Source organism: Aotus nancymaae, unplaced genomic scaffold (assembly GCF_030222135.1).
Source record: "Aotus nancymaae isolate 86718 unplaced genomic scaffold, 86718_ANA_hifiasm-v0.15.2.pri h1tg000062l, whole genome shotgun sequence".
Classification (NCBI taxonomy): domain Eukaryota; kingdom Metazoa; phylum Chordata; class Mammalia; order Primates; family Aotidae; genus Aotus; species Aotus nancymaae.
This window is the reverse complement of record NW_026988476.1, coordinates 21,778,958-21,797,605: the sequence shown is the minus strand read 5'-3', so window position 1 is coordinate 21,797,605 and position 18,648 is coordinate 21,778,958. Positions and strand designations below refer to the sequence as shown.

The 18,648-nt window shown below is 39.8% G+C and overlaps 1 protein-coding gene across 5 annotated transcripts in view; it reads right to left on the bottom strand.

Annotated features, from left to right (window-relative positions):
- FRMD6 (FERM domain containing 6) overlaps window positions 1–18,648 on the bottom strand; it is an 82,316-nt gene extending 63,668 nt beyond the window's left edge. For 2 of the 5 annotated variants that reach the window (XM_012451058.2, XM_012451062.2), the window contains exon 1: window positions 18,099–18,184. The gene's annotated coding sequence lies outside the window, so the exon portion shown is untranslated. Of the gene's footprint in view, window positions 1–12,070; window positions 12,627–16,003; window positions 16,026–18,098; window positions 18,185–18,574 lie in introns of those variants that run through there. The other 3 variants (XM_012451059.2, XM_012451061.2, XM_012451060.3) reach the window with 3 other exon arrangements.

Genomic DNA, 18,648 nt, shown 5'->3' with positions numbered 1-18,648 from the left:
TACTAGAATGGTTAAAGTTAAAAACACTGACAATACCAAATCTTAGTGAGAATCTGGAGCAACTAGAACTCTCACACACAGCTGGTGGGAATGTTAAATGATACAGCCACTTTGAAAATAAATTTGACAGTTTTTTAATAAACATTCATTTACCATACAACTCAGAAATGAAAAGATATGTCCCCCAAGACTTATATAATACATGAATGCATAGAGTTACTTCATTCATAATAGCTCCAAACTAGTACAATATAAATATCCACTAATAGGTAAATGAATACACAAATTGTGACAACTGAATACCACCCAACAATAAAAAGGAACTACTGATATGTGCAACAAAATAGATGAATACATCATGGTTAGTGAAACATGCCAGACACAAAAGCATCTAGAGTGGCAAGGGAGGAGACTGACTAAAAAGGAACTGTAGAAAATCTTTTGACTTGACAAAAATGTTCTGTATCTTGACTGCAGTCCTGATTACATGATGTATATGTATGCATTTGTCAAAACTCATCAAATTATCCACTTAAAATTTGTTAATTTTATTATTACTGTGTATAATTCATCATTTAAAAAGCTGATTCTGGCCAGGCATGGCTGCTCCCTTCTGCAATCCCAGCAATTTGGGAGACTGAAGTGGGTGGATCACTTGAGGTCAGGAGTTCAAGACCAGCCTGGCCAACATGGTGAAACCCCATTACTGCTAAAAATACAAAAATTAGCGGGGCATGGTGGTACACTCCTGTAGTCCCAACTACTCAGGAAGCTGAGGCAGGAGAATCACTTGAGCCCGGGAGGCGGAGGTTGCAGAGAGCTGAGATTGTGGCACTGCACTCTAGCCTGGGTGACAGAGGGAGACTCAGTTTCAAAACAACAACAACAACAAAAACACCAGCATTACTTCATTCGAGCTTCATGGTCTTCTGCATTCTAATTTAAAGATTACAAAGTTCTGGGCTGGGTGCTCACACCTGTAATCCCACCACTTTGGGAGGCCAAGGTGGGTCAATCACTTGAGGCCAGGGATTCAAGACTAGCCTGGCCTGATAGGGATGGAGGCAGCAAACCACATTGCCATGTATGTACCTATGCAACAATCCTGCATGTTTTTTACATGTACCCCAGAACCTAAAATGCAATTAAAAAAAAAAAAATATATATATATATATATATATATATATATATATATATATATATATATATGAAGACTAGCCTGGCCATCATGACACAACCCTGTCTCTACTAAATATACAAAAATTAGCCAGGCATGGTAGTTCATGCCTATAATCCCAGCTACTCAGGGGCTGAGGCAGGATTATCACTTGACCCCAGGAGGCGGAGGTTGCAATGAGCCGAAATTGCGTTACTGCACTCCAGCCCGGGTAAAGGAGTAAGACTCTCAAAAAATAATACTAATAGTAATAATAATAATTATAAAGTTCTAAAGAGTAAATCAAGCAACTGTCCTTAATATCTTACCCTTAAATGTATGTACAATGAATTCAAAGCACCTTTACTTTCATTTCCCTTTTCTAACTAGTTCTATTATAGAGGATTTTTCAGGGTAACAGCTGCTTTGAACAAATGACTGATAGTATGAATTAATTTAGACCCTGTATCTATAATATACTCATTAAAAAATTCCTGAAAATTTACTCGTCAGCAACACGAGCCTAGTTCAAGAATATATAAGGCAGTAATTAAAGGAAATGTTGTTTTATAAGTTAGATAACTTCAATTAGCTTACCCTGTGAGGTTTTACTCTACAACTTGTATTTATGAAAATTTCTCCTTACATTTCTCTAGACACCTGTAGAAGCAAATAATTTAGTAAATTACAATTCATTAGCTCAACATCCTCTTTCACGGATTCAAAATGAATGAGGGCTCAGAAAATGAGTATTTGAGTTTTAAAAGATTTTAAAGATTTAATTAGAATATTAAATTCTAGATGAGACAACATTTATTAAAAACTGTTCCTGATTTTAATTTCCTTAAATATCCTTAATATTACATTTGAAAATCTTGGGTTTCTTGGAACTAAAATCTTTAAATATGTCAATTTTTCTGAATCTCCTTCTATAATTATAAGTAACATGAGTTCCTCAAAAGAGATTTCAGAAATGGTATCACTGCAGCTGACCTTTGTTTCAATGTGTCACTAAACTATGCAAAAAATTAACTTTACCACTATATTTAGATGACTTAAGTATAGAATTCTATTTTCTTTGGAAGAAAATACATAAAACATTTCTGATTGTTGTGATAAAACATACGCAACCACACAAAATTCCACTCTATATTTTGGGTCACACATGTCAATAATTTTGCTGCTGAGTTTTTTTCATGATACTCTATTACTTCACTCTTCCAACTGATAAAGTATTAATATTTTCCAGTTATGGGCTTGCAAATATAAAATAAAGGTGCTATCCACTAGTAACTCTTGGGAGATTACTAAGTTTATTTTTTTATATCCTATTTCTGAAAGCCATGAGAAAATTCCTCATTACAAACACTTTTGAAATAATCATAGTTTTATAAAATAAAAGTTGTTTTGTAAGCTAGTCATATCTGAATTTTTTTCTTTTCTTTTCTTTTTTTTTTTAAGACAGGATCTTGGCTCTGTCACCCAGGTTAGAGTGCAATGGCATGATCACAACTCACTGCAGCCTTGACCTTCTGGGCTCAAGCAATCCTCCCACCTCAACCTCCAGAGTGCTGGGACCACAGGCACACATCACCATACCCAGCTAACTTTCATATTTTTTGTAGAGACAGAGTTTCATCATGTTGCCCAGGCTGGTCTCAAACTCCTGAGCTCCAGCAATGCACTTGCCTCAGGCTCCCAAAGTGTTGGGATTACAGGTGTGAGCCACCGTGCCAGGCTAACATCTGAAATTTCTAGCCCAATTTCCCATTTGTCTTTTGTTTACTTATTTAAACAGAGTTCAACTCAGGTACCAAATAATAAATTCTAGAGCTATAAACTATAATTGTGTTTATCACCAGTGCAATGATGGCCAAGTTAAGTTCTGAGGGAAAAAACTTTTTAACTATTATTTTGTTACAAAATTACCTTTTTATTTGTTTGCAAGGTTAAATTTTTACATTCCTATTACTTTACAAACTGCCATGGAATATATATGAGAAAGCTAAGAAATTCAGAATTTGGTCTTTTTACAATCCCCACTTTAGTCCCCACCTCCCAGTCCAGACTGCCCTAAAGTCTCACAGCACCTTTACTTCTTAGTAACACTTTTTGAAATTAAATCATTATGTAGTACTCCATTATTTAAATCCACCTTTCCTGCTAAAAAGTAAAAGCTTCAAAAGGGCAGGTACTATAGTAGACATACTATTTACCAAATTAATAAAAAAGATAAGACATTTAAAAGAGTATTCGTCAGTAGGAAGAAGCATAACTAAAATAATAAAATGGCATAAAGTAATGACCCATTCATCTGGAATCATCATCCATCTATATAACAGAACTAGGGAAATGGCAATAAATGAGTTGTTTAGTGAATTAATACTCAAATAGATTATGTTACGACAAAGCTACAAAGGAAATGACATAGTAAATGAAGAAACCACTATTAGAGGAGGTAGATTTCACGTAAGATTTTGATTATTTTCTATTTCTTCTACAAGTGTCACTATAATCATAGATGACCACCCACTGGAAGCTAAATCTAACAATAGTGTAATAGCTCGTATTTACGTTGCTGATAAAGACATACCTGAGACTGTACAATTTAAAAAAGGAAGAGGTTTATTGGACCTACAGTTCCACATGGCTAGGGAGGCCTCAATCATGGCAGAACGTGAAAGGCACATCTCACATGGCAGCTGACAAGAGAAGAAAGCTTGTGTAGGGAAACTCCTGTTTTTAAAACCACCAGATCTATTGAGACTTACTCATTATCATGAGAACAGAATGGGAAAGACATGCTGCCATGATTCAATTACCTTCCACTAAGTTTCTCCCATGACACATGGGAATTGTGGGAGTTACAATTCAAGATGAGATTTGGGTAGGGACACAGCCAAACCACATCAAATAGTTAACCTAGAAAATCTAAAATAAATTTGCTAGGTGTTAAATGAAATGATCTTTGCCTTCAAGAAACTAGTACAGCTGGGGAGCTAGAAATGTGCTCTGTTCTAATGATGTGATACAGGCAATATGCAGCCTGGATGCGGTGGAAGGATAAGCCAGAAGTGGAAACGTGAGGTAGACTAAGTGTGTATGCATTAGACAGGACAATGGGGAGAACAATTTGGCTAGATTTAAAGAATTCTAAGAAAAAAAATAAGTATCTAAACCCAAGGTTAGCAAACTTACATGCCTTCAGGGGCAGGACCAAAGAAGTAAAGCCTGGAGGATGAAAAATGCCTATAGCAGCTTGGTTCCAATCTTGGAGGCAACAGGATCTCTGCCAGGGACTGTGGGAGACTGCAGAGCACACACCCCGTATAAAGGAGGAAGCTGTTATTTTGCTACACAACAGACCTTGCCAGGCCTTCAAATTTTTTAAGAGAAGGTATAACACTCATTTTTTTAAATGTAAAATTTCTCAATTTTTAAATGTTGGCAAAAAATATTTTTAACACTGTGTTAAAAGCCAAAACATGTCTGCAGCCAAACTTGTTGGTGGGCCACAGGCTTGCAACTCTAGGTTAGCTGGCATGATGAATTCCACACTAAGAGATTTGGTCTTTATTCTGTAGTCACTGACAAGTGACTTAACATTTATTTCAAAACTTGCTCAGTTTTATACCTCTGCATACTTTAGTATCTACAATGTAAAATCCTCAGCACTGCCAAATTATTTCACATTGGACTTGTATATTTCCGTTACAAGCCAATTACATTCTAACTAACTGTAGAAAGTTATAACTTTACTAACTGTAGAGTAACTTACAAGTTGCAGCTGAAAAAACATTCAAAATGATACTAATAAAACAGTGCTGGCAAAGCAGTACCTAAGAGAATGCTGACATTATATGCATATACCACAACCCACTAGAAACACGCATATAATCACCAGAGCTCCACTTCTCAAAAAGCTTGTGCCCTAATCTACTGCAAAGGAAAGTTTTTGCCCTTTCCAGCATTTTCTAAATTAGCAACTTTCTAAAGACTAATACTATACCTTGGTATTACCAAACACTAAAATACATGTAACAAAGTTTTCATTCTACCAATCACTCTAAGCTTTTAACTATCCAAAAACAATACTTATGCATTAAAGGCCTATGTGCTAGCATTTTAATAAGCTTAGAGAAAGAAAAGATAATTAGTATCAGAGACTTGTTGATTCATTTTGATGATAGTATTACAGACAGCAAAATTCAAAGGTAGTTCCCAGAAGAGAAAATTCTTGGTGTATAATTATAAAATACAGAACTATGAAGATTGCTTAATCACATGCTTTGAAATAAGACTTCATGATGAAAGTAATCAACAAAGTATTTAAAATTTTAAAGAGGCAATTTTTCTATTACTCAATTTGCTCTGGCTCTTGGGATTCACTAAACTGAGCCTTCTACTCTGTGAATGATGGCTTCCACACCAGTGGGGAACTATGCTGTGTGGCCTAGTCAGCTCAAACCTACCATGATTGCTGAAAAAGAAGGCAACTCAAAGCACATCTCTCACCTTTCATGACAAAGGATTGCTATGGTTTGAATGTGTCCCCCAAAAGTTCATGTGTTGGAAACTTAATCCCCAATGCAATAGCATTGGGAGGTGGGGCCTAATAAAAGGTGACTGAGTCAAGAGGGCCAAGTCCTCACAAATGGATTAATGTAGTTATCACAAGAGCAGGTTGTTATAAAAACCAGGCCGGCCCCTTGTGCTCTCTCTGTCTTGCCCTCGCTTCTGCATTCCACCATGGGATGACCTGGGCCAGATGCTAGTGCCATGCTCTTGGACTTCATGAACCCCAGAACCATAAGCTGAATCAACTTCCTTTTTTTAAATTTAAGTTTTATTTTAAGTTCAAGGGTATGAGTGCAGGTTTGTTATATAGGTACACTTGTGTCATGGGGGTTTGCTGTACAGATTATTTTGTCACCCAGGTATTAAGCCTAGTACTCATTAGTTATTTTTCCTGATCCTTTCCCTCCTCCTGACCTCCATCCTCTGGTAAGCCTCAGTGTATGCTGTTCCCCTCTATGTGTCCATGTGTTCTCACCATTAAGCTCCCACTTATAAGTGAGAACATGCAGTATTTGGGTTTCTGTTCCCACATTAGTTTGCTGAGGATAATGGCCTCCAGCTTCATCCATGTTACTACAAAGGACATGATCTTGTTCTTTTTTATGGCTGGATAGTATTTCTTGGTATATACGTACCACATTTTCTTTATCCAGTCTACTACTGATAGCCATTTAGCTTGATTCTATGTCTTTGCTATTGTGAATAGTGCTGCAATGAACATATGCATACATATGTCTTTATAATAGAATGATTCATATCCCTTTGGGTATATACCCAGTAATGAGATTGCTAAGTCGAATTGTATTTCTGTTTCTAGGTCTTTGAGGAATCACCACATTGTCTTCCACAATGGTTGAACTAATTTACACTCCCACAAACAGTGTATAAGCATTCCTTTTCCTCCACAACCTTGTCAGCATGTTTTAACTTTTTAATAGCCATTCTGACTGGTGTGAGATGGTATCTCATTGTAGTTTTTATTTGCTTTCTCCAATGATGGATGACAAGCTTTTTTTCCATATAATTGTTTGCTACATGTATCTCTTCTTTTGAAAAGTGTCGGTTCATGTCATTTGCTCACATTTTAATGTTTTTTTTTCTTGTAAATTTGTTTTAAGTTCCGTATAGATGCTGGGTATTAGACCTTCATCAGATCCATAGTTTGCAAATATTTTCTTCCATTCTGTAGGTTGTCTCTTCATTCTGTTGACAGTTTCCTTTGCTGTTTACTTAATTAGATCCCATTTGTCAACTTTTTCTTTTGTTGCAATTGCTTTTGGTGTCTTCACCATTAAATGTTTGCCCATTTTTATGTCCAGAATGGTATTTCCTAGGTTGTTTTTTAGGATTTTTATAGTTTGGGTCTTTACATTTAAGCTTTTAATCCACTTTGAATTAATTTTTGTATATGGTATGGGAGGGGGTCCAGTTTCAATCATCTGTATATGGCTAGCCAGTTATCCCAGCACCATTCAATGAATAGGAAATCCTTTCCCCACTGCTTGTTTTGTCAGGTTTGTCACAGATCAGACAGTTGCAGGTGTGTGGCCTTATTTCTGGGTTCTCCATTCTGTTCCACCCGTCTATGTGTCTGTTTTTGCACAAGTACAATGTTGTTTTGGTTACTGTAGCTCCAACAGCTTGAGTTGTGTAGCATGATGCCTCCAGCTTTGTTCTTTTTACTTAGGATTGCCTTGGCTATTCAAGCTCTTTTTTGATCCCATATGAATTTTTAGTTTTTTCTAGTTCTGTAAAGAATGTCAATAGTAAACTTCCATTCTTTATGGACAGAATACCCTATGTGTGGTACTCCATTATAGTAACAGAAAACAATCTAAGACAAGGATCAATAGATTGAATTAAAGAACACATCTTTACTAGAAACAAAAAGTCTTTAAACAAAGTATGAATATTTTCAAGATGCAGTTCTTATCCAAACACATTTAATAAAGAACTAAAAAACTGCATAGAACTGTTTCTCTATTCTAAAATATGCAAACTACAATCTGTATACTAGAGCCCTAACAAAAACAACTGTGGAAAAGCTCAAAGGCTCCCTCTCCTTGTCAAAACCTGCTGAAGATACACATGGCCTCCAACATTCCAATTTCCGAAGTCCCATGGCATATCCTATCAGGCATATTAAAATGTACTCACATCCAATATTAAATATTTGTAATATAAAAAACTGAATTACAAGTAATAGTTATCTTTCATAAATTTTTTATTCTGTTTGATCCCACTCCAATAAGGTTTTCATCCCCACTCCTCCAATAACACTGCTGTTGTCATCATCACCAATGATCCCCCAGGTTGCTAAACCCAATAAGCAACTCTCAGTTTTCACCCTACTTGACATCTCAGCAACATGTGACCTAACTGATCCACTCTTTTCCTGGAGTTCTTTTTTTTTTATTTGACTAGAGGGACATTTTTCTAATTTTCTTCCTATATTCTGCTTGTTCCTTCTTAATCTTCTTTTACTGATTTCTCCTTGTCAACTCAATCTCTAAAAGACGAAGCATCCCAGGTTTAGCCCAAGACCATCATCACGATTAGAAAAACAACTCATAGCTGGGCTTGGTGGTTCACACCTGTAATCCTAGCACTTTGGGAGGGAGAGTCGGGCAGATCACCAGGTCAGGAGTTTGAGACCAGCCTGGCCAACATAGTTGAACCCTGTCTCTACTAAAAATAGAAAAATTAGCCAGGCATGATGGCACTTGTAGCCCCAGCTACTTGGGAGGCTGAGGCAGGAAAATCGCTTGAACTCGGAAGTTGGAAGTAGTGGTAAGTCGAGATGGCGCCACTGCACACCAGCCTGGGCAACAGAGCAAGACTTCATCTCAAATAACAAAAAATAAATAAAAAATAAAAAAATAAAGAAAAAAGAAAAAGAAAGAAAAACAACTCATAGTTCATTCTTCCACGGTGTGGGTCAATAAAGTTAATATCTTCTAGTGATAACACTGTTACTCAAGGAATGGAGATACTTAATTGGGCTCACTACATTGGAAAAATATGCATAATTACTTTGCCTTAAAACACTTTCTTGCATTATGTGTGTGATTTTTTTCTATTCTCTACAAACTGTAAATACTGATATGCCCCAAGGCTTGATCCATAAGCCTCTTTCTCTGACTACACATATTCCCCAAGTGATTCATCCAAATTCTGTTGGCAACTTACAAATTTCTATCTACAACCTAGACCTCTTCCCTAAATTCCAGATTCCTATAGCCACCAGTGATTCTATTAAAATGCGATCAAATCTTCTCACTCCTCTGCACAAAACCCTCTGATGGCTCCTCATTTCACTCATAGTCAAGTCCTGAATATGTCCAGTCAAGTCCAGGCAAGCTAAACATGTGTTCTCCAAACATCTCTGACCTTACTACTACTCCTTCTCTCCTTGCTCTCAGTGCTCCGCCACTGTGGCCTTCTCCCTGTTCCTGGAACACACCAGGCACACTTCTGCCTAATGCCTTTACTAGTCCCTCTACTGGAACACTTTTCCCCCAGCTAGCTCTGTGTGCTCTCTTCCTCCTTCAAGCCCTCTCCTCAGTGAGGCCTACCTGGACTATACTCCTCCGAATCGTGACGTCCCTGCCTCCCTCCCCCAGCATTCCTACTGTCCCTTAGCCTGCTCTACTTTTTCTTTTTACTATTAGACTTATTACCTTTCAAAATACTATAATACTTATTTTGTTATGCTGATTACCTCCTAATAGAATGTAAGGTCCACGAAGGCAAAGTTTTTTTCTTTATTTTATTCCCTGACATCTCTTAGGCCTGGACCAGTGCCTGGCATATACTGAGCATAGATTATGTTGAATGAATGAATTTAAATATTTAATTATTTTAATTTCATAGTTTTCTTTTAATTGAGATTTTTTACCAGATCTTGAACATTTTTGTTGCTCCTTAAAAAAACCTTTTTTCTATGGGCTTAAAGGATAGAAAAATCTCAACCTGACTTCGCTGTCCAATATAAATCCAGTGGCCCCAGGAAGGCTGGGAAGAGCCTATGTCTGGCCGTCCTTGATTTTGGACACTAAAACCAAAGCTCAATTTCACACTCAACTGGAAACATCTAATATCTTTTCACACATACGTATTTTGTTTCCCCAACCAGACATGAAACACATTGGCAGAAACTGCACAAAGTATTCAGCATAGTCCTGAATACTTCATAAAGACATAACATCTGTCTTTTGATGGACTTAGTGAACGTTTTAAAAGTGTTAAATTTACTAAGCTCAAGATTTTACACACACAATCATAACAGGAAACGGGGTTATCCGAATAGGTCCCCTGCCCTTTAATGAACAGATCAGAATGATACAGCATGATTCTTCTAGAGGATCCTATACCTTTTTTAGCTAAGCTTATCATTAGGCTAGATGAAAATGTATCTTTCTAAGGTGCTTAAGTATGTTTTCCTTAAGTTTCTTTGAATGAATGGCTTAAAATCTTAAACTCTGGCCCTCATAGCAGAAAATCACAAATGGTTCTGACCCACATTATATAAACTGTGCCAATGGTTAGGGGGTGGGAATAAAGAACTGCTTCTTATCAATAATCATGGCTTTCTTCAAAAGTACTCACATGAAACCATACAGGGAACATGAGCAAAAGACATGGGCCACTCAGTGGTACTCTTTAAGTTTAAAATAACTTTGTACATTAGTCACCATAAAGAGAATTTTAAAAATCTGCAGGCTGGCTTTTTTGGCATATGGAAAGAAACAATTATCTAGGAGGCAGAAGCTGAAGGACTAAGATGGCTGGAAATTACAAGAGAATTAGGAAAAATAATTCGATCAATTAGTAATCAGTGGGACAGGCCAGCTGCTCCTACTGCAGCAACACAGACTGCCCAGTATCTGTAACTGAGAAACACTAGGTTTTGTTGCCTGCTTAATGCCATCAAAAAAACGAAGTACAAAAAACGAAGTACAATAAACTCTCATGAAATGCTTATAAATGAAGGCTTGGGAACCTCCAATAAAACTAAGTCCTTTTATACATCACTTCTTTTTGTCTTAAGCAGCAATAGCTAACATCACTTAAGACCGTTCATTATACATTAAAAACCATGCCAGTTGTTTTACATGTCCCATTTCACTTAATAGTAAGAACAATCCTGTGGGATAGTTATTATAATTATCTCCCGTTTTACTGATGAAGAAAAAGAGGTGTAGAGAGTTAAGTAACCTCCCCAAGGTTACACATGGGAGAATACTGGAACCTGGATTTGGGCCCCAGGGGAATGATCTCAAAGATCTCATTCCTATTATTATACTTTACTATCTCTCTTCTATGCTGTCTTCAAAATGCATTACTCTGTTCTGTAGTAATTTCACTGAGCAACTTGTCAGAGCTGTGGCCCTATGGTCAGCATATTTTTTATTTTTAAACATTACATATGCTAAATTTTTGCTGTGATATGCAGTATCTTATTCAAGTAAGATACATAAATACCACACATTTATAAAATTCTCTAATTTTACCTTCTCTTTACCTTTTTAATGAGCCTTAGCTGAAACTCTGAGTCTTTTCTTAAATAATAAAACTGTCCTTTATTCTTTAGGGAAACATAAAAGAAAATGTATATATGAATAGTTTTCCTTTGCAAGCACTTTGTTTTATCTATTAGATCTCTCAGTGAAATAATAATCTTATGTTTTACAATACGTGCTTCCTGGAGACTGCCACAGATTTTAGCATCAGAATTTCACTGCTGCTCTCACTAGATAAAGACTGGATGTTTCCAGGGATCTTTCAGAATAGATAACTGGATAGGGGGTGGGAGGAAGACACAAAAACAGGGAAAACGGGGGGAAGCATAAAGGCAGAAGGAGTCCAAAAAATGACTTTTTGAAACATTTTCTTAAGAACGAATTATTCTGAAAATATGGACAAAGCAATCCTTTGAAATTAGGGTCCATTCTAGATCATTTATGGATCAAAGACAGAGTGAATCAAGAGGGACCTCAAGAGACCTCCTACTAGACACTTAGAACCTATTAGTCTCTAATGAGACTTTCTAAGTCTCATTAGAAAGCCCTAGAAGTAAGGGAGAGAGAAAAAAGGGAAAACGCAAGCCCCAACAGAGCTCTGTATAGAGGGCAGAGGTACAGCAGTCTGAATGAAGAAAAATTCTGCCTCACTGGGCTACAGATCCATTTTCTCTGGGCAAGTCTGAGTTTATCTGAACAGAACCATAGGACACCTTTGCATCAGTCAGAAAAGGGCACCCATCCTCCAGGCAGTGAACCTCCCGATGGACTCACTGCTTAGACTACATAGTAGGAAGCTGGTTTTCAACCCTACCTTGCATGGCAAAACCTACACAGCTACAGGTGGTAGCCCTGATCTTGTCTTCTCTCTCCTCAGCAAGAATGTGACCCTAGAGGAGACAAGACTGACGGTCAGAGCAGCTTCTACTATTGGTGCTGTCATTAGCTGTGAGACTGTATGAATCATTCAACCTCTTGGGGCTGCAGTGCCTCCATCTCTAAATATGATGGGGCTGGCTAGATGTCATGTAAACCTTCCTTCCTCTTACCAACTCTCAATTGAAATGTGGTGATACCTAGTTGGTATATTCCAAACTGCATCTTTAAGATACAGTGGGCTGAGCTAAACCTTTAAAGTTTTCGTAAGATTGCTTTTTTCCTCTCACATCTTATTTCTGATGTTACTTTTTTTCTTTTAATCTTAAGACCATACTCTGCTTTCAACCCCAAAGTGCTCAACAATTTTAGAACCATCAAAAAAAGGTCACCTACCATGTACTGTCCTCAAACTACCCAAATATCCACCAACAAAACGGATAAAGAAACTGGGCATATTCGTTCACAGAAATAAAAAGACCTACTGCTACCCACATCAATTTGGATGTATCACATGACATTATACTGAGCTAAAGATGACCAGAAAACTTATATTTTATTGTATTTAAATGCAGTCCAAGAACAGTTTAAAACTAATCCATGACAACAGAGGTTGGAATAATGGTTATCCTGGGGGCGAATATCATGACTGTAAAGAGAGGCTTGTAATGTTCTGTTTCTTGATTTGGATGCTGGTTGCCCAGAGGTGACCATTTTGTGCTGTACACTCCTGATCTGTGCATTTGTCTGGTCATGTATAATAATTCAGTAACAATAACAAGTTCAAAGAAATAAAGCTACAGGGACAAAAAAAAAAAAAAAAAAGCCATCTACTGAAACTGTACACACAACTGCTACTACCTGTGGGGAGAAAAATCAATTATATTTTATTTAACCCAATCGAGAGAAAAACTTGAAAAGCTAAGTAAGAAACTTAATTACATTTCTTAAAATATGCACCAAGAAATTGCTTGATTTTTAAAAACGATTTCCTTCGTCACATGACACTGTGGCTATAAATTAATGCAAAATATTGTTTTTCCCTCTGTCTTCATATACCAGTAAAACATTATTACTCAGAGTTCTATAAAACATGTACAAAGGTAATGTTGTTGGAAAACATCTGAAAACACCCCAAGAGGATCCATTTGGAATGTGAGGGTCTAAACAGATACTTGGTCAGAATTATCCCAATTGTCAGCACATTAATGCAATCACCTGGATAACAACCAGATCTTTACCTAGTTTCATGCTGTATTGATTTAACTCTGCTAGGTAAGGCCATATAGGTAGGGAAAGACATTCAAGAAAATGCTATACTTGCTGGACATAGTGGCTCACGCCTGTAATCCCAGCACTTTGGGAGGCTCAGGCGGGTGGATCACAAGGTCAGGAGCTTGAGACCAGTCTGGCAAACATGGTGAAACTTCGTCTCTACTAAAAATACAAAAATTAGCTGGGCGAGTTGTCAGGTGCCTATAATCCCAGCTACTCGGGAGGCTGAGGCAGGAGAATCGTTTGAACCCGGGAGGCAGAGGTGGCAGTGAGCCCAAGATTATGCCATTGCACTCAAGCCTGGGTGACAGGGTAAGACCTCGTCTCAAAAAAAAAAAGCTATGCTACAGACAACTCCACGGAAGCTCTGGGAAAACACTGCCTTCTCCTTGGGACTGTATTTGGTTCATCTATGAATTGTTTCGGCACATTTTTCTCTTCTTGAAGTAATACAATCAGCTGACAAATCAATGATTTCTTTCCCCTTCTCACTGTTCTGAAATTCATCTTTGATCAACATGGTATATATACTGCATGACTGCTCCATTCCATTTGATACATATAAAAAGTGATAGTACACAAACTTGCATCAGAAGTAATTATACTACTCAATTACATAAGATAATGAGCAGCACAGATTGCTTGTTTTTACCTAAAACTTCATAATAACTTCAGCCATTACTCCTGTAGAGCCCCCTTTGGTCCCACAGCATGGGAGGCAGGCAGGCACTAGTAGTTTCTTCAAATGTTGGGGGACTATTTAAATATTTGTAGAATCATTAGCACTTAGACAAAAAATGTTTCCAGTCTTTGAAATGGGAAGTGGCTTTTGGAGTGATGGGATACAGTTATATGCATCCAGTCCCTACACATTATTTAACGCCAAACTAGTGATTCAACACTATGACAGGCAGTTTCCAGGATACATATCAATTAGCAGTCCTATTTCATGTTGCATACAGACCTTATAGGGCACCTTAATTCTAATCATTCTAATCCCTGTTTTTCAGCTAAAAAGACCTTATTCTTTAACCTACACGTCTAAACAATAAGTTCTCTCTGCTTTGGCCTTGTTTTAAATACTTACCCTTCTTAGTTTAAGTTTTCCTTCCAATTCAGTGTCCAGTATTCTACTTCCTCCTTCCTCTCAAATTATCCCTTTAACTTGTTTCTATTTATTTTTAAAGGCCCCCAAAGCCTCTTCCTCAGGATAATGTGCAGTTCAGAAAGCTTTCTTAAACTAAGTTTAACCACAGAGGCCAACAATAACATTTTTCCTGTTTGGGTTTTAGGGAACATACATTATAACTGAAATTTCACTACTCATAAAACTCCTTTGCTAAATCTTTCCCATTCCGCTCTCCTAACTCTCCACTACTTTATACACAATCACAACATAAGCACACTCCCAAAATGTGTAATGATATAATCATACAAACACTTCCTAAAAACATAATTTTAATGTGTGCAACAAACAGCCATTATAACTCTAGTACTGGAGTACACGTTTAGAAATACACTTTTTAATAACTGTGTTTGTTGTTTCTTTTTGGGGGTGAGGAGGAGGTAGAGGCTCATCACACAAGGACCAACTGCTATACCTGAAACCACAAACTGTGTTACAGTAGGATATTACTGAGAATTGTAAACACACTTAAAACTTTTTTTTTTTTTTTGCTTTAAAAGAAGAAAGTTGAAATTGCAAAAAAGCCAAAGCTACTATGCTTTACCCACAACGATAAACAAATTGAATACCTCCTGTTTTCCCACTTACAAATGAAATATGCTTCATCCACCAAACTAGGGCATTTATGAGGTTTGTATTAGTGAACAGAAAGAAGACAACTCTGCACAAGTGCAAAAAAATGTTCTATCCTTTAGAAGACTTAATATTAAAACGACTTTAGGGAAAGCCCAAGATATTCCGTTCTCAACTCAGAAAACTACCTAAGGGATAATTTGTGAATGCCATCTGGGATCCAGGCAGATCCCATCAACAAAAGGGAAAACTTGTTGAGATCATCCAAATCTAAAATTCACATACATTTCTACATCTGGACTGAATTAATCTTTTCTTGGTACTGGCTTTCATGTAATAAAATAATTGTTTGCAGGTTTAAGAAAAACCCCACATCTTTAGAAATAAAAATGTACAGCATCCAAGTCAACAACTACAAAGAATTCCTTTATCAAAAAAGTTAGTTGTGAGACAGGATTCATTTACACTCAACTCGGAATCTGACAGCTCAGTCAAAAACAATTCTGTTTGAAATTTTCATTTCAAGCATCTGCCACAAAAGGCTACGCAGTCTACTACGTCATAAATTCAGAAAGCCAAAAGCTTTATAAGTTTAATTGAATATGGAAACAAAATCCAAAAACTAAAAAAAAAAGACCCTCCCTCCCAATTCAGCTAACCTAGTTAACAATTTTCTAAAGAATTTGTAGCTAAAAACTGTTACCCAGCACACTGGCATTTTGCTTTCAAAAGCTGCGACTTCACCCAGGCCCATGTTGTTTTCAGGCATTTTCCTGTAGAGCCAGGGGCATCTTAAATCTGTAAGTTCAAATTATGTACTTAAAACTAGCAGCTTACCCTTGTTGCCCCCAAAAAGGAGGTACTGGAAATAGAGAAAGATTTCCCACCCCTTAAAATGTCTTGAGTACTGCAAGAACTGCTGGTTACTGTAGCCCATCAGTGTCAGATCTCAGAGATTCTTGCAAGCAACTCAAAGGGGGGAAAATTAGTTCATATTACAGTCAGTCTGCTTTCTGGAGAAGATGTCCTGCAGATAACTTGATATTAGATATCCCCTGGGGGACCGTTTTCATCTAATAATCCTACTAAAGGTCCATTTTAATATGAAATGTGAATCCAATATATTTACAAACATACTGGGAAAAGTATTCAAATGCCAGCTGTCTCATATTGTGAAGTATTTTCATTTTTAACATCAAATGTTTATTTCTCAAAGCCACACCCAAGAAAATGATTAGGTGCTGTTAAGTTTTATACTACAAAGGACATCAGCAAAGGCATCTGTTTTCCTGCCTCTCTTCTGGTCTTCTCCCCTCCCCCACTCTCCATCCTGCGGGCCATTTGTAGGTCCTGGTTGTTAAATTTCTACAATAGTCTCATAATGCTCTAAATTCTAAAAAAGTTCTCATCCTTTAACACTGCTAAACCTAAATTCATGCACTGCTCTAAGAAGGAAACCCAAAAGTCACAAGCCTTTTTAATGACAGATGTATCACGGAAAATTTTCCCCACAAAGTTTTGATGCTGTGAAATAGCAACTCCCTGAAATCACAGAAAGGAAATGACTTACATTCTTGGAAAATGAAGCCACTAGCAGCTTTCTCCAACAGCATTTTCTAAACCCCAAACTACACCCTGTGGCAAGAGGGAGTATTTCGTGCAAAAACTAAATTTAAATAGATGCTTATAAAACCGATAAACAAACACTGCCCGGTCCCAGAGAAGAAGGGAAGGGAATCATACTCGGAAAACCCAGCAAGAGATACTTTTTCTCCACATTTAGAAATGCTGGAGAGCACAGTCTGGGAGTCAGAAGCAACCTGAGAACGCTAGCTGAAGTTTTCCTTCCCTGCTGTGAGCAATGCACAGCTCCTGAGGGAAATACTGGCAAAACAGATTTTGCTAAAAAAATAAAATTGAAAAGGGTGTAAGGGGGGAAACAAGCTAATATTTCTCTGGACACTAGCTACACAACTGCACTGCCCGAAATCTGCCAGCTTTCATTTAATCTTTAAAATATGCTTATTTTGACAGTTTCCCATCTATTCATGCCTTTAAGAAAACGTCCGCACCATTAGGTTATGCTGTCCCAGGACTCGAGGTGGTGGTGTAATTCCTGTAGAGTTTACACTTACACTGGTGGACCCCAGCTGTCCATACCTGACAGCGCCTGGTCCTCCCGGAGCCGAATCTGGTGGTCCCGTTCGCCTGGGGCTCAGCCAGAGCGCCGCAAGCGCCTCCAGACACGCAAATTCTGAAGGCAGCGCCCCCGACTCGTATCCCACCGAGGCCCCAGTCTGGCGCCGATCTGCCCCGACTCAATCTCCGGCTCCGCCGACTGGGCACTTTCTGGGACGCCAGGCAGACCCTGCGCTCGGGTCCCTTCCCGCAGCTGGGCCGTCTGGCCTCTGCGCGCGCACAACAGGCGGCACGGCGCATTCCCCGGGAGCGCGGGGTTCGGGTGCCGGTCCCGGCGCCCAGCCACAGCGACACGCAACTGGACGCCGGGGCCTGCCAGGGAGCCCTCTGACCCAGAGCTCCACGATTCAGAAGCCCAGGCGCGCAGTCCGCAGCCGGGACCAGCCTCCCGCCCCCGCCACTGAGGCGGCCCCGAGTTCCACGCCTCCCCCGCCGCCGGGCTCGGCTGCCCCGGGGCCTCGTCCGCCCGTCCCGGAGTGGGCGAGCTCCGACTCGCGGAGAAGCGACCTTCCCGCCGGTGCCCGATACCCAAAGTTAAGGGAGCCAGAAGAAGGCGAAGAAAGAGGCAGAGAGCCGGGCACTGCCTTCGCCGGGACTCGCAACTTCCAGAAACCCTCCCGAAACCCCGTCCCGCCGCCGCTCCGCCGGCAGGGGGCACAGCGGGAGGCCGGGGTGCGGCGGCTGGGTGATGGGGCCAGCGGAGAAGCCCCAGAAGCCGGGTTCCTGCTCATACCTCGGAGAAAGTCTTGAGCACCAGGCGTCGGGCTCTCGGGTCGGCCCTCAATCTCTTCCTGCCGGCGCCGAGCCTGCCCCGCTGCACTCAGCCCCCTGGCCCCTGCAGCCGGAGGAGCGCTCCACGTCCGTCCCGCCCCCCGCCCACGCCTCCAGTCCCGCCCCCTGAAGCCCCGCCCCAGAGAACCCGCCCCCGGCCCGCCCCGAGTGGCGGCGGAGGTAGCCGAGCCGCGGGAGCGGAGCGCCGAGCTTGTGGCCCTACTCGGAGCTCCCGCCAGCTCCGCCCTGGACCCAACCAAGTGTCGCGCGGAGGGGTGCGGCCACTTGGGGGCAGGAGAAAGCGGAGTAAGCCACCCCTCTGGGGGCCAGGAAAACGAGGCGAGCCTCAGCTGGACGTGGTGGTGTGGACCACGGCGATCAGGGCCTTTCCCCGTGCTGTGGAGACGCAGACGCGAGGAGATGCCGGCGGCGGCCCACCTTCTCGCAGAATGGCCCTCTCCACCGCCCGCCCGCCTCCAAGGGGGCGCTCCCTCCTCTGCAGAGATGAGGTG